Below are 17579 nucleotides of genomic sequence, written 5' to 3'. Positions count from 1 at the left end.
GGCTGCAAGGCTCAGTGTCATCTTACATTATGCACTGTACAAGTGCCAGCCATAGGAGAAGAACCACCCACAGGCCCTACACTCTTGGGCAGGAGGTCACTAAACACTAGCAATTGATCTATGGCTCTAGAGACTTCAAGGAGGGCCACAAAACAAAGAAAATGTGTATTTTTCCTTTTTTTTTTTTCTTTTCTGTTATACATGACATATTATTCTGCTGAAGATGATGATTAATAAAGTTTAAGAATGACACTGACTTGTAAATTCAGTGTTAATCAATATCAATGATGAATAAATTACCACAACTCAGAAAAACTTCCTTAAACTAAATTCCTCTCCAGAAAACTCTTGATACAGAAGCAACCTTCAAAAGATTTCCCTTTTTCTGAAGTAATTTTTCTCCAGAGACTTTGCAGCTGGTTAACAGCATTCACACAAGCCTGTCTAACTTAAAACCTCAAGTTATGTCCTAGTTCACTTGTTCTGTTAGTCCATAGGTTTTCCCAAACATGACTGACATAGGTAACATATCCAACCCTTGTTCCCTCCACAGTGTTGTGACTTTGTGTCTCTCTCTAAACCACTATTTTTTATGCTGAATATGGAAGCCCTGCTGTGCATGCCATGGGTCCAACAGGGGACATCCTTTTGTCACCCAGAGGCTTTTTCTGTTGAGCTTAGCATGGGCATTGCCTCAGTCACACCACAGACCTGGCTCTGCATCTCCGGAAGCTGTTCAAATTGCAGTCTGATATTTGAACCATAGTTTTTAATTCCTTAGATCTCCAGATGCCAAGCACACTCCAATAATTTACAAAGAAACTCTGCACAGTGACTGGTGACTGAAATGCAGCCAGTCTCGAGTGAAGCACAGGCAATTAAAAACTAAAGAGACATGCCAAATGGTCCAGAGGAGAGGAAGGGATGAAGATTTTTTCTGAAGAGAAAGAATATGGTAAATTTATACAGACAAATGTCTTATTACATGAATCAAAAGACATAACCTTTCTTTCCCAAAACACAGAGAAACTAAAAGCTCATAACTCTACATTAATACAGCAATTATATTAGCTTTCCTGCATTTTAAAAACCCAAGGCAAAAGTTTAATGCTTCTGACTTTGCTTTTGAAACATAAAGTGAGAGTTACACTAGACAAACTCCAACTTAAATTTTCAGCAGGGCTGACAGCTGTTTTGAGGAAGAAAATTTTTTCACAGTAAGAGCCTCTGGGTTGATTCTAGCAATGGACATTTTCTTTCCACAGGTCCAATATTTATATTCTTTTTGCCATTTGAAAACTTGTCTGGGGATACATAAATCTGCCTGCATCATAATTACACTTGTCTGCATTTCATTCCTATAATCAGACTAGAATCTATGGCAGCAGCCATAGAAAAACTGGACAACCTATTCTACATAGGTAAGTCAGAAAGCCTCCAGTTATTTTCCGAAAGGATTATCTACTTTATGGAGAATAAACTAATTCTGCCAAATTTTCAGGAAGGGCCAGAAGCATTTTTTGGCTGATTTGTGAAAGAAAACATTCAGAGAATTCCTGTCTACCCAAGCTCATGACACTCTTCTAGTGGCTCCCAATCCCTTCCTACTTTCTCTGGTCCTCTGTTCACTGGAGCTTGCTTGGAGATTGCAAGCCCAAGCAGGATCTGCTGACTGGCAGGGAGTGGTTGCAGGTAGCTGGGAGAGCAAAGCGGAGTTGCTGCAGCTCACTGTGCTTTGGGGCGAAAGGGAGACAGAAGTAGGCTGGTGGAATCCTTCCCAGAGAAAGCTTAGGCTCATACAACTTAACAGCTACATTCAAACCCCCACAAATAATCCAAGAATGAGGCTTTTTATGGAAACCCACTGGCGGTGTTTTACTATGAATATCGCTGCTTCTTGGACTACAAATGTCAAAACCGTATCTGTAGCTGTGCTGCTGCAGGCTGGCCTTGGGAAACCCTTCACAAAAATCTGTCAGTGAGCTTGGGTGAGTTCCCTCCTCTGCTGAAGTCATCTGCTCCGGTCAGGGCTACACTCTCTACACCTTCCCTGGAGCTAAAGCAAACATTACCAAGGAGAAAACATGCATGAATTACAAATGCACAGCACTTCACCACATGCAGGTATTTGCAAACAATTAAGGAACAGAATAGCTTTCCCATAGATACCTGCATGCACACTTTGCTCTACCAGCAAAAGGACTGTGCTTCAGCATAAAAAAGAGTGCTTTAGAGGGAGATACAAAGTCCCAACCCTGTGAAACTAAGCAAGAGGTATGCTAAATCTCTGACATACCCAGTGGTTGTGGTTATCAGCTCTGCTAGTAACAGTGGAGATCTGCATGCAAAAGCATTGTCCAGAGACACAGAGGCATGCCCCGAGCATTTGCTGAAGCCCTAAGTATGTGGTAGATAAATGTCTGAAGCAAAAAAAATGAAAGAAAATTTCAGGTAAAGAAACAAAGAGCAAAGCCACAATCTCTTCATATTTCCTACCACAGCAACTTGTAGCAGTAGTGATGATGGAGCCAGCCAGTGGTGCAATTCAGCTGTGGAAGAAATCAGTGGCACAATTCTTGCTGACTCCAGCAGGTACAGGATTAGGCTTTGAAATCAAAGTTTCCCAGACAAACAATAGTAGCAGAAATAAAAATACTTTTTCATAACTTAGTCACTCAAATTGCTAGCATAGGTATTGACCCCATATCCCTGTATTAGTGCCTGAAAAAGACCCACATAGTAAGTTATCAGCTCCAGCAGTCTCAAAAAGAGGACCACATGAGAACTTAGATTCACAGAAAGTCCCTTCCTTTTGGCTATCCTACTTTCATTTAGTAGCAGCTCATACTCCTGCTTCATGCTGCAGCACTGCTTCTTAGCTTAGGTATTTAAGGAAAAGTATAGATATATCGACAGACACATCAGCAAAGATCAGTGATAAATGATCTTCCCTGCAAAAAACATTAAACATAATGAAAGTATTTATCATTCATACCAAAAATCAACATAAAAATCCACATGGGATGCCAATAACTGGGACGAGGTAGGAAATAAAGCAGCTAGTGGAACTAGTTACTCACCTTTTGGACACCTTCTGTTGTGCTGTGTATTTGCAGAGTTACTTACAGAAGTTGCATCCCCTTAAAAGTTAATTCTCTAGCAGAGGCTGTTCCTCTTACTGTTTGTACAATATCTACTACTGTCAGGCCCTGATCTCAATAACTGATAATAGCTGCAATCTATGTGATAAGCACGGGACAAAAAGGCTCCCAGATTTCAAGCACACCCTCCCCTTGGATCGGGCTCACATACTCAGAAGAGCTCGCAGCTGTTCTGAGCACCTGCAGAAGCTGCAGGTGCAGCAGGGCCAAATCCTGCCAATGCTCCACAGAAGTAGTTTCTGCTCAGCCTCCTGCCCACTGCCAAGCAGAACACTGAGCTCTGCTCAGCTTCATTGCTTTCCATGTGTCCTTCAGGACCCACAGTGCACATGTGCTATAATAGATCCAGGAGGCTTCCTTCAAAGGTCGTGCACAGGCATAAATTGATGTATTTATTGTATTTTAGGTTATGTGAAAAAGCATCAGCCTTGCATGTTTGTGCTGTATCACCTGATCAGTAAGCTAGAAGAGGTAGGGCCAAACCCTGAGAGGGTTAAGCCAGTCAAGCTACGTCAGCAAATGCCTTCTGAAAGTGTAGACATTGCTTGGCATATATCTTAAACTGTCAGGAGGATCAGCCAGTGAGCAATGCAGTACTTGACCTGTCAGCATGATACAGATCATTTACATAGCTTTTTACAAACATTAGCAGATTAATCCTCACCTTGGGACACACAAGCAAGGTTCAGTAGCCCTGACGAGCAGATCTGCAATCTGACTCACACAGTGGTTGTAACCTGACTTCCAGGAGAACCCAGCATCTTTACATCTTATAAGAGCAAGGGAGGGGATGGGACTTCATACCTCCAGACCAGGAAAAAAAGAAGTGTGAAGCACACAGTAGCTTTAGCCCAGCCATTTGTGTCTGTGGGGAACTGAGGCTGTGCACATTTCCTGGTTCCTCTTCAATTCACACAGGCTGTGACAATCCCAAATAGGATGGTAGCTCTCACCAGCACAGAGGACACAAGCCTCTTCATGTGCAAAGTACTGCATTTCACACCCTAAGTGTAAAGGAAGTCAAGCAGCTGAAGTGGCTAAGTCCTACCTGGTTGTAATTCCCTTACCCAAACAGCTATCCACAGCATCTCAGCTCACTGCATTTCAGTGGGATCTGTTTCTAAAAGCAGTAGCAGCCATCATATTCTAACATGGGTGAAAGCTGAGTCCTGTGCACAAGGCTTGGGCTTTGCACTGAGTAGCAGTAAGGATCAGTGGTGGATATGGCCCACAAGTTCATACTGACAGAGCTCACAGTCCAAAAGAAAATGGGGCACATGGACATGGCTCACATGGCTCTTCTGTTTAATCACCTGGGAGACATAACTTGTGCATGTATCATTTTCGTAGCTGACGGATCTGCTCTTAGTAGTATCACCAAGGGCTGAGGAATTGTCCATAAGCCATAGGGGACTGGGAGATCAGGTCACTGGAGAGGCAGGGCAGGGAGTGATCCCATAGCTGAGTCCCTTTGCAAGGGGGGCATGCATGGATGCACTGCAGGGATGAGAGGCTCAGTTCACACACACATCCCAGGGACAGATGTACCCAGATAAACTGTCATGGGGGTTCCTGATGTGTGTTCACAGGGACTGGGATAGATAGCCACAAAAAGTGGGTAAGGAAGGGGATGCATCTGTGCAGGTTCCTGCTACAGATGTGTGGGCAGGAAAAACATGCCACTAGATTCTTAAGATACAAAGTAATTCATGTGTTGTTACTTGATATAAAACTTTGGGATTTATTCCTAAAGAACTGATGTCAGGAAGGTCTCTTCTGTTTTATGAAAGAAATTGCTTATTGATCCTGTCCATTTGCATCATATTCACACTGTACAAATCCCACGCTTAACCTACAGGGATTCAGAAAGGCTATTTCTCTATTCACACACGACTTCACCTCCATGTAAGGTTCCGGAGAAGGGTGATGGGCAGAAACAGGTATTGAGGGAGGGAGCACTAGTCTTTCTAGTGATACTCATCTGCTGTGCCTTCCTGATGTACTCAGAAATCTATGAAAACCAGATGAGAGATCACAAACAGATTTGGAGGCAGGTTCAGCAAAAGTAATGTAGACTTCTTTCTGTAATATGAGGCATGGTCTATTTTATTTTTATTTTCAAAGGAATTGAAGACTTTAGTGATGCTTTTAATCTGTCTCCTCTTGTGAAACACTGCAGATGTGACTTGTGGTCTACTAGGTTACTAAGATGCAATGAGGAGTACTGGAATTACTCTGTGGTGAGCATGAACGGACGGAGCAGATGCCTTCTGCATTATACATCCGTTGCATGTTTTTCAGTGTGGAGACAATGACTAGAGCCAAAGATATCAGTGATCCCTTACAATTCCATTAGAAAGCACATGAAGAGGCAGAATTTGAGGGATAACAATCAGGAACAGAAGTAACAGAACAACCCTTCCTCAGTCAGCTCCGATGTGCTAGTGATCTTAAAACCACAATACAAGTTACCTCACATTGCAGACTCATGATGTTCCCAGTGACCTGAGATATTGAAGCCCTCTGAGCATTACACAAAGTCATGACAAAGATGCTGTTCCCTTTACTCTGAGATAAAAATATCTCAGAGTGGCTCCAAAGGAGTAGGTACAATCTTGATTGTGACACATTTCTATAGTGGTGCTTTGAGAACGCATCTGGCTGTGCCAAGCTCCAAAGCATTTTGACGCAACATAAACCATTTGCTATGGAGTGAAAACACAAGAACCCAAACAAATGGATATGACATTAGAGAAGTCGATGACTCTTCCTAAGGAAAGCTGTGTTTTCTAGCTTTCATTAATATGAATAGAGAAAAAGTACTATGTTCAGCAGCACAGAAACAATACTATCCTAAGGGCCATTGTGGTCATCCATTAAGAACCGTGTTCAAGATTGCTTTAAAAGCCCTCCCAGAATCCCACCTTCTTCAGCTACGTATTTTGTACTGTTTTTATATTCAGTGGAAATTACATTTACTGTGAATACCTGAACAAAACCCTTTCAATCAGTTTTTGGTCAAGGCACAAAGTAAAAAAGAAATTTCCAACCCACAGGTCACAGGTCTTAATACACAGTCTTGTCATCTGCTTTCTCATAAAAAAGTTAAATGTTTCTGGTTTTGTTGTGTTGTTTGTTTTGTGGGGTTTTTTTTCAAACATCAGACTTGCTTTCCTTAAAGGAAAGTTTCTGGTACTCTAAGCATAGTTCAATAACATCTCACTTTACCAACAGTATTGATAGGTTTTGGGATGTGTCAAAGTGAAGTCCTAAATATTATCACCAAATACATTGCAGCTTCACATGGAGGAGAAAGTGATGCTTTTTATTATCTAAAGACAGATACATAAAATGTATTACATTTTCACAAGTTAAGAATACGCACTGCATTATTATCCTCATTAAACAGGTAACAAATTATTAAAGCATGATTTATGTTCACAAACACCACATTGTTTTCACACCACTTTTTTCTGTCTAGCTTGGTTGATAACTGCAACAGGCATTCCTCTACTCTGTTTTCTCATTTAGAGATGTATCAGACATCCTTTACCCTTTTTGCAGTCTCTTATTTAATCAAAGGTTACTGATCTCTTTGACTCATCAACTTTCCTCCAGGCCTTTATTTCTGAGGCTCTTACTATGAATGAAATTCTTTATTTATGTTCATGGACTTCAGTGATTCTCCAATGTTTCTTAGCCAACTAAAAACCACCAATAGTTACCCTGCTATAATGATTAGAGTGACTTTACTGACCTATTATTGTTGTAGGAAATATACAAATATAAACCCCATTCTCAGATCCTCAAAGGTACTTGAATCCCTTAGTTACCCTGGCTTAAAAAAGAGCTAGGAGCCAAATGATATGTTAAGTTGTTAAACAACAGAATGTATTTGAACTTTTGTGTATCCTAATATCCAAGGTTCCATGGAAAATTTGCCAGCTTAACTGGAAAAGCCTTTCAGAACCTCTTTTATGATATTTGCAAATAATGTTAGGTCTACTTTAGGACAGAGGGTTAAGGCAGGCTGGGGACAACCCTGTGCACCATCACTGCTGGTGGAAATAAAGTGCAGGTGATCCTCCTGGCTGCCCTGAGCCCTTTGCATTGGAGAACAGTATTTTGAAGCAAGTTACGTAATTGCTCTCTGTCATGGAGAATGTATTGACTAAGGCATTTACTTCTAACCCTTTCCCACTGTAGGCCAATAAAAAGTTCACATCAAAAAACTAGAAGAGAGTAGTTGATGCAGCAGGATGTATTTTAAGTTTTCTTCTTAACATTTCTTAGGAATAAAACACAAGCGAGATGAGGTTTCTAGTGGAAGTGCTGCTTTTAATCAGACTTTCATAAACCTCTACTTCAGTATATCACTGGGTAATTGGCTAAGTGTGGTACCTGTCACTTCCAGAGCTGTGTCACACCTGGAGTTGCATAAGTAGACCAGAGTGAGGCAGAAAGCCCTTCAGCTTCCTGGATACTCTGCTGCAGAACTCATTCCAAAAGTCTGGCATATTTGCAAAATGCTTTTTTTGCCTCTTGATGTGAACAAAATTTTCCCAGTTTTGTTTTAAGAGGCCAAGGCAGGTATCTTTTCCTCAACTTCAGCTATAATTTTAGCCATTAAGTACTTTTTGAACAAACCTATATAAACATAGCAGGGTTAATAAGGATCACTGTTAGGTGCCATATTCGCTGTGTTATCTTTTTGTGAACAAGTGCTGGATTCATAATGACCTGTGTGAATTCTAGACGGCAAAACATAATTCTTTTTATGTATTAATTGGATTTTTTTATATGTTGGAATTTGATTCATTTACCAAGTGTCCTCAAAACCACCACATACCCTCACAGCTATCCCTGCACCCTAAAACCATAAACAGATAAACATGTACATCCCTCAGAACCTGTGCTGCACACTAAGGATATTTTCATTTAATATTTTTTGTTTAATCCAGAATTTACTTTCCCTGCGTAGTAAAGCAGTTACATAATTAGTGGTTAAATTCAAATAGAATGGCTTGGGAAACAAAAAAGAATTTTTAGGACAACTGTGTCAGACTGGAGAGGAAGTATGCATCAATAATTGCCTTTCACATTTGATACTTCAACTAGTACTATCTTAGAAGTCCAGATGCAATTAATTAAGAAAAAAAAAAAAAAAAAGAAGAAGAAAATTAAGAGCAACCTTGCAGAGACAATGATGAAATTAGAATAAGGACATTTGGGTTTGATTTCTAACTCTTCCTTTGCCAGCATAGCTTTGGGCAGTCTCTTTGTTTCTCCATTCCTTATCTATTTAATAAGGATATTAATATGCCGTTAATTCTACTCCTTGTCTGCGTGGCTTTTGAAGGTCTCCTGAAGGTTTTTGTAGTAGAAACTACTTCTTCTGGTATCTGTAAAACTCTCAGCAAAATGGAAGCCTGTTTTTTGCTGAAGACACTCAAAGAATGAACAGAGGAAATCACAATCAGAGCTTTCATCTACCACAGACTCAGTAAAAACTGCTCTTTATTATCAGTAATATAGGGCTATACAATATGTAGAGTCTAAAAATGTCCCTTCAGAGAGCTTCAAATTGAAGAGCTGACTTGTGAGAGGCAATAAATACTGTGACAGCTATAACAGATCAGTTAAAAGAAAAGTGTAGCAAATTTTCACTGAGAAAAATAGATAAACAGGTATCAGTACAAATGAAAGTCTGATTAAAAATGTTAAAATTAAATGTTGTGTCATTTTGAAATCAGTATTTCCATATATATGGATTTTGGGAGTTTCTAATTTTTAAAAAAACATTATGCCTCTTCAATTTTTTTATCCTGGCTTATGAAAAACAAAGGTGCTGATCTACTGAAATTTCTTGTCAGATAAGCATTCTTTCTGTGGCTATTTATGTTTAAACAACAAAAGTTTAAGACTCATTTGGTTTGGGTTTGGGGTTTTTTTTGCAGGCCTTTCAAAAATCAGTTTTTGCTGGGTCTTGAATCAACACAGCTCAAGGCATTCCAAGTACAGGAACTGCTTGTGTGTTGTGTTATTAAAGTACATTTTTCTTGACTAGAAATAGTTTCTGCAAGTGTGGAAAATATTTCCACTGTTCATTATGATTTCCCTGATAATGCAGATGGTTCAAGCTCTAATTCACATAGTTTAACTAAAGAAGCAGTTCAATGGACTGAAATTAAATACATGTGTTTTCAACATCAGAGCTTTACTGAAGGAAATTACTGATTTTACTAGCTTTAGAATTGACAGAGAAAGCCAAACATAGCTGTTGTGCAAATGTTTAAAGTAAATTATTAAAAATGTCACTACAGAAAGAGTTGTAAGTCACAGTCAATCATTGACAGAAATGTCTGGCAAAGGCAATGAGCACCCTGTATCATGCACAAACTTCTCTCTCAAAATCACTCACTCTTTACAAAATAATCCACTATTCTTACTACATAGGTGTTGCTCTTATAGGGATAAAAGAAACAAATGAAGCCATTGCTGCATTTCTGTACTGGATACATTTTAAGGGCTTCTGTGCTTGCTTTTTCTTATAAATTTATTTCTTCCATTATGCCTAATTCTAGCGGGAAATAAAAACCCCTATGCACTGTATTTTGAAAAGAAGCTGTTCTTTACAAATTACAAAGAAGGAAATACTACTTGCTATGTAAGAATATAAACATTTATAAGCATGAAAAATTGCACTGGGAAAGAAATTCCAAATTATTTTGGATTATTTGGATATTATGTATATATTTTGTAGGAAGTTTACTATCATGACTTTGTATTGTGTTTCTATACCATGAAGAGAAATATGTTCCTGGATCAAGTAAAGAACTTAACAACATGTATTAACTAAAGAATGAACTTATTTAATGTAGCAGAAATCTTGGTAAGTATCATTGAATCTAGTAATAGTGATTATTTTCATAGGATCAGTAATATTTAAAAGGATTTAATTATTTTTTTTTAGTCAGTTGCAGGAAGAATTGACAATACTTAACAGTGCTGTTAATACTGCCACAAAAATTAGTAAGGCAATGATCAATTCCAGTAAGAATTCACTTCTCTCAGATTTGGAGATCACTAATAAAAGTAAACTTTTGTATACTCTTATAATTCTTCACTAACAATGCATCTGTACAGCTGCATGATCTTTAAGAATGTAATTAACCTATTTTTCTTGTCCTAATTACAAGGCAAAAGGATTCATGTGGCTAAAAGGAAAAACGATTTTGTTTAGAAGGCAAATACAAATGATGCCCGAAGCCTAATAAATCTGTTGCCATGACAATCAAAGAGCCTGGTCTAATAAAATCTTTAATAATTTATTCACATGAGTAGTTCTTACGTGCACAAGTTGTCCCATTGATTGAAGTAGACCTGCTGATGTGAGGAGAGATTTGCACTGGGAAACTTGAATTTAGGATGCAGTCCATGTTCACTTAAAGAGCAGAGGGGACCTTTTCTATGAGTAAGAGCTGCTTTCAACAGTAAAGATTGGAAGGCAACATTTATGTATTGTGTTGACCTTCCTCAGTTTTCTTTATGATTCCTATACACATTCCTATATACATTTTAGATGGTAAATGCACTAAAAATCTACCTCAGTGTACATTTATGCATATTTTGAACTTTTTCTCCTAAAACCAAGGCTATTTCCCCTGAACCATAATGAAAAATTCTCACACTAGAGGAATGTGTCTCATCTCTGTTTCCTCCTACTGCAGTGATTTCAAAAAGCTGCATTACCATTCGCTCTCTAAAAACTGTATTCTGGATTCCTTCATCATGCAAGGAGGAGATGTACTGGGAAATACCACAAAATTCCATCTTCTGAATAGGATTTAAGCTCTGATTCGTGTTAATGAGCCTCATGGTGGCCTGGCTTGGCCTTTTTGCTTTGGCTCTTTGCATCCTTCTCACCCTCCAAATCTGCTGCCAGGAACTGATTACCTCCATGCCCAGCTGGACAGCCGGTGATAACCATCACACAAACCTGCTCCTGGTCTGTTTCTAACCCCATCAAAACCAGTGGGATTTGCAAGGAATTACCCTTAGAGCAAGGGCAGGCCCTTACCACAGTTTGCTCCTCAAGAGGCACTCAACTTGTCCTCTTCCAAACTCAGTGATCAACCAGAATGCATCAGAAAATATATATATTTCACATGACCACTCTTGCATCTTTTAGTTCTATCCTCATTTCTGAAAGAGAGATCCAAGTAAACCAGGCTTTCTGGTTTACTAACCAGAAATTAACCTGTTCTTCCATCTCAGTACACTTACTAAATAATGCCTGATCTGCCTAGCAATTTCCTGATAATGACCCTAAATTTTGGTAAGCTGCTTAGTTACTTAATGACATCGTCTTGCACTCCCCTAGCACCTTTCACCCAGGAGGATGAAAACACATTGCATTTCTTAAAGAAAAATATCTCGCAATATCTACTGAATTAATTTATTATCATAATTCTCAACACCCCGCCAATATGTGACAAAAATTACTTGATACTGGAACATCTCATACTGTGTTTGCTTATTTTATGACTTGGGTCACCAAGAGTAATATATTCATAATTCACAGCGGTCATTTTTTGGCTTTCTGACGTGTAACAGGATCTGCCTCCCCCTTTAGCTAAAACACACCATCCAACTCTGCATTTCTTACTTGTTTCCCGTGGGAAACAAAATAAAGTAAATCTTTTGTACCTGCAGATCTTGCAGACATTCAAAACCTTTGTGTAGCTTTTATGTACGCAGATAGTATTTATTCATAAATATTCTTACATTGATACAGGATTTCCTCTACCTTCAATTTTTGTCTTCTAACAGTCAGTGCACAACTGAGGTGCAAGGCAGGTATAGCACCATGACCCCAGAGAGAGACAGACAGATTGAGAGAAAAAGAGGGCAGTAGGAGGAGAATGGAGGGAGGGAAAAAGAGAGAGAAATGTCTGAACATTCTTAAGCATACTCTTTACTGTGGAAATACATACAACACAGCTACTGATGGTCCAGTCCAAGTGCAAATGACAGCACAGGTGTGCACTAACACACACACATGCACATACACACTGTCACAAAGCAAGGGAGAAAGACAGAAATGATCTTACAAAGCTGCTGCAGTAATCAGGACACTTGCTCCTGAAAACAACCATACAAACAAATGTTCTTTTGCTAGCTTTCTACGTTTTTTCAATTTTCAATTCATTATTGCTATTATTTTTACCTATCACCATAACAGAAATATCGTTGTTATTATTAAAAAGAAGGGAAAAGGCCTTACCATGCAGTGCATCAGGAAGAGATGAGAAGCACAGAGCATGCTGCAGAGATTAAGCTCAGCATGGCATTCAGATATCCTTTGGAACTGAAGAAGATTGTCCAACCCATTCTTCCTAACAAAGTGGACAAGTTTTCTCTAGGCTTAATTTTTTCACCAGAAGACAGATCCTTACAGTGCATTATATTTTCTTCTTCAGGAGATATATTTCCTCCAGTTGAGTTTCAGCTCCGCAATGCCATTTCCAATCACCTCTAAGAAGTTCTTCATTCCCAGATTCGTGGTGTCATCAGAGGAACTCCAAAGAAAATCAAAGAAAGAAAAAAAAGAAAATAATACCTTACCAAAGCCGTGGAATTACTATGCAGAAAAGAAGAAAAAAAACCACAACAATAACCCCTCCTTTATTCTATTATCCAGGTGTTTCACAACAATCAGGACTACCTCCTTGGTCTCATATTTGCAGTGCTGATTACCTATGAAAAAAGGAAGAGGCAAAAACTTTCCCTATTCACACATGATGCATTTTCATTACTGCTGCACTACCAAACAACCCTCTCATCCTGAGGAATATTTAAAACCATCTGACAAAAACATCAGCTCTCCCTTTCCCTTTCCAAAGAATATGAATATCAGAATTTCTAGAAAAGAAATGAAGAAAGCTTGACAACTAAGCCCAAAATACAAATCAGATCTAAAAGCAAAGCCCTCCAAGCAGGAGAGCTGTTGAGCAAGTAGATACATAGCCTGAAGGGTTTGGGGACACAAGCACTAAGTCATCATAGGGAAGCAGAAAGAGATAAAGAACGGTGGCTAACAGGGGTTTTGGAGAGGATGGGGTGGGACCCACTGGGTGTCAGGCAGGAGTGGGATCCTGAGTCACACTCAGCGTCCTGCCTTCTCGCTGACAGCAGCTCGGGCTTCCCCTGCACTTTCTGCAAAGCATATTAATTGATTCTGGTTGCTGAGCAACTAACTCTGGGGAGCCACATCGACGGCTCCGGCTCCGGCTCCGGCACAGCCTCAGCAGCAGCAGCAGGGAGAGGGGACGGTCTCCCCCGCCTCCCTCCTGCTCCCGGGGCTCGCTCACGCTTCCCGGGATGCCCTCAGCTGCCCTTTGCCAGGAAACGGGAAAAGCCCCCATTAGTGCATCAGGGTGAGAAGGTAGGTTACTCCCCCCACACGGTGTGACAGTGGCAGGGCTCTGGCAACAGCCCTGCTCCCCACTGCAGCCCCAAAGGGCACCCTCCAACCCACTGCTCCAGAGGGATGCCTGGGGCAGGGGGGCTGGTTCAGTCCTAGGAAACCCATCCAGGAAAGGCATGGGGGAGGCAAAACAGGGTGGTGCAGTTCCCTTCTGAAAGGCAAAGCTGGGTTAACCCTCTGGTTCTCCAGGCATGCTGTAAAGATGTCATTAAAATGACAACACCCGTGGTGTGCCAGCTCCTGGGTTCAAAAGTGAGTTTCCAGTTGAAGCTGTGCCCACTTAAGCTCTGTCCCTGCAATAACAGGGTAAATGTATTACTTATTCCTGACCTGTTTATCATGCTGCACTTCAGACGAAGCAGACACTTCTTTGGCTTGAAAAGGCACACTGTAAACCAAAGCCACCATCCAGAGGAACTGCCTGGATATCTTTGATAGACACTGTAAAATTAAACTCTCTCTGATGTAACCTTGTCATTGCATTAATTAGTGTTAAGTTCCTCATACGAGAGCAACAGCAATGAGGCCATTTACTTTTGGCCCAAAAAATAAATGCAACAACTGCATAAGGAGCTCCAAGGGACTCCTCCTAGAGCACCTTGACCAGTTGTCCCATAGGAAAGACAGAGAGAATTTCAGCTAGGTTGATGCCAAGTGGGTGGACCCTGAAAAGAGCCTGACCACTGCAATTTGTGGCAGGGCTTCCACTGACTTCTTTGACTCTAGAGACTGAAAAAAATCTCCAAAACCACACAGCATCCGAACCAAGATTTCTTTTGTGCTCTTGTTTTGGATTAATCCTTAGTCACATCATGGCATTTGTTCAGCACTGACTAAGCTGTCTTTCCATTGCACAGGTAAGGTGTAAGAAATGAAAAGACCTCAAGATTTCTCTCCTGGTGACCTGGCAGCAAGTTTAGATATCAGATCTTGGTCAAACTTCTCACGTGTGATTAATGTCAAAGACCTGAGCTAGATTAGCTCTGTATTTCTGTTATAGTGATAGGACAAGTTAAAGGGCAAGACCCTGAGGACTGCCTCTGCTTGCAGTCACACAAATAAACAGAGTTATCTAATTTTTCCCCTTGAAAAACTCCAACCTATAGCTTTTGTGTGCTATCTAAATGGCAAAAACAAGGTCTTTGTGAAAAGGGGACAGGTTATCTTAAACAAAAGAATAACTTTTCTGACAGTCGCTTAGCCCCACAACACTCTGCTTTCACGCTTTAATAAAGAAGATCTACAGTTTAGCCTCACTTTCTTAGAAAAGCAGATGATTTATATATATTCAAAGCTCAGGGAGGACCATTAGTTCAGGTTTGCAGAGCTGCCATACGAAATCGATAGCAGAACTTACTCAGTTCATCCACTACGTCTATTGATATGAGCATATACTAGGTATTCCAATCTCCCAAGTACAGAATACAGAGAAATATGGGAACTTTAGTATTGATTTAGTACATGAAAGTAATTTACCCTCCTCCCAACAACTCTTCTATCAAAGAGATCCTGTAGTACTCCATGAAAATGTGTCTTCTGTGGTCTTCTAATGTACCACACGTAGGTTGAACACACTAAACCACACTAAAACCACACATAATAAACATAGACTGTTCTTGATGGAAATGGTCACTGATTTACATTATTCATTTGGTGTCATAGATTCTCCCTTTATCTTTTCTTCTGACCCCTTTAACATTTCTTTTGACTATCTCTCATAGTACCTCATCTTGCTACCTGGGTAGAAATAAATCCAACAAGGTTTCCTCCAGCAGCGGTTGATGCAAAGAGTGTATTTTGTTGTGTGTCACTGCTCCTATATGACATGGCTTCCATTAGCCCACAAGTTTACTTGCTTACAACAAAGTGCGGAAAAATGACAATAAAAAGGGTTTAAAGGGAGCTAACCCACCTCTGACTCACATCAGCATCTATAACACACATGCTAGTCCTGGGAAATGGCTTTCTAACCAGTGCTTACAAGTCTCTTTACAGGATAATCCATGCTTTTAAAAGGCAATTTACTCCAGTGCCTCACTACCATAACTACAAAAAGGGTATTTCTAAGCTCCATTGCTGCAAAGTTAAACACACTGTTTCTTGTCCTATTCACAAATATCATTCCTCATCTCAAATATCTTTTATGTATATATAATTAATTATATCTCTTCTCAGCCTCTTTCCTTTCTAGGTCAAAAACTTATATAAGTGTTTAATCTTCTGCCACTTTTTAGGGAATGGCTTATCACACACTGACCTCTGGATCATAAGAGTACAGAAAATTGAATGTGAAATTGCATGTGTATAGGGATGCACATTAACGTCTGCAAAAGTAAAAGGTACCAAAGAAAGGGTGTCTGGCTTAGGATGAGAATCACACAGCATAGGAACAGGGAAATAAAGCAGAACTGCTTCATCTAGCTGTGATAATAAGATTAAATACTGTTTCAATTTTTATTATTTTTTTTTTTCTGAATGAAATGTGAAGAAAGAAAGGAGGAGATTAAATACAGCCAGGTTGTGTGTTTCTGTTACAGTCCTTCCAACCTGTGGAAGAAAATGGTTCAATTGAAGGGCATAAGGGAAAAAAGACTACTTTTTGCTTTGAAGTTGTTTAACAATTTATGAAGTCCTAAATAGAAGAATGAGGCTAGCACAAGATCTCAGCTAGATAGTAAATGAAAAGTATAGAAATATACTGAGAAAAGATGAGAAGGGACTAAGTGTTTGGGAAAGACGATAGGCTGAAAAACATATGAATGTTTAGACTAAGGGAACAAAGAGAGGTGGAAAGATTTCCCAGTTTCTTACAACGAAATTAAGTTTCTATGGACATATTTCACCATACACATAGTAAAGAAATATTTCTTTCATCATGATAAGCTGTAGTTGTTTTATATTTTCCACTTTACTCCTCTGCATTCATGTCATTGTCTGTTTTTATCTTCAACAGTACAATCTTTAAAAAGTGTGACAACAAATTATTAATATTTGAATGTGTCCTGTTTTGTACTTTATTTTAACACAGAGGAATACCAAATAGTTCTGAAGCTGTCTGTATTGGAACAAATATCATAAAAAGTGCTAGGGAAGGGTAGTTGAAGGACAAAGCAAAGAACAAAACAATCATAGAAAGGAAGCAAGTCAACAACTGGTGATTTCAAAATGAAAGCAAAATGCCATGTAAGAAGGAGCCATCAGATTATTTAAAGAAAGTGTAGGAGAGGTAGATTGGAGATGTCAACATTTGGCCAATTTTATTTAATTTTTATTTATTTTTCTTTAGGAAATGAAAGCTGTTAATATAAAATTCAGCCTGTTACACTATCTCCTTAACTTACACAAGGCTTGAATTTAATCTCATAGAAAGGTTTCTTATTATGCATTGAAAAGACTGACTAATGTATGTGTTCTGTTTCTATTCCATGCTCTATTTATCTTTCCTCTTCCCACCTTTCTATCCGTTTAATAATAACATTATCCTCTTTGGAAAAATGAGTGTCCTGTGCACCTAAAGATCACATCAAGCTAGGACCCAGTCAGCTCTCATCCCCCAGGGGCATGGTACAGCTGATGTCCCACCAAAAACCTGTAAAACAGCAGGCAAATCAGATCAGGAGCATCCCTTCATGTTCAAGCCCCACAGCCAGATATGGCCCATACTGCAAGATCCTGGGCATGAAAATAATGGGGAGATGCAACAAGCCATGGCAAGTGGTTGGGCAGAAGCCCATTTCAAATCTTAGACTGGCTGCTCTGTACTGCTGATAACATGAGAAAGTCCCCAGGAAGACAAAGGAGAAGAAAAAAACCTTTCTGTCAATATTTCCTAGTCCAGGCTGTAGGAAAGATCTTAAAGGTCTCTTCCAATCCGAATGATGTCGTGATTCTGTGAAAGGATCAAGCAGAAGGATGGTATTTGAAAAAGG

At 39.6% G+C, this 17579-nt stretch overlaps 1 long non-coding RNA gene across 1 annotated transcript in view; it reads right to left on the bottom strand.

Annotated features, from left to right (window-relative positions):
• Positions 1–12744, bottom strand: part of LOC104394179 — a 27888-nt gene extending 15144 nt beyond the window's left edge. The window contains exon 1 of the long non-coding RNA XR_719877.1: positions 12448–12744. This is a non-coding gene — a long non-coding RNA (uncharacterized LOC104394179). The remainder of the gene's footprint in view (positions 1–12447) is intronic.
• Positions 12745–17579: the final 4835 nt, after the last annotated feature.

The sequence above is a fragment of the Chaetura pelagica genome, unplaced genomic scaffold (genome assembly GCF_000747805.2).
Source record: "Chaetura pelagica isolate M959 unplaced genomic scaffold, ChaPel_1.0 scaffold48, whole genome shotgun sequence".
Classification (NCBI taxonomy): Eukaryota; Metazoa; Chordata; class Aves; order Apodiformes; family Apodidae; genus Chaetura; species Chaetura pelagica.
This window is presented reverse-complemented; position numbering and strand designations above follow the sequence as displayed.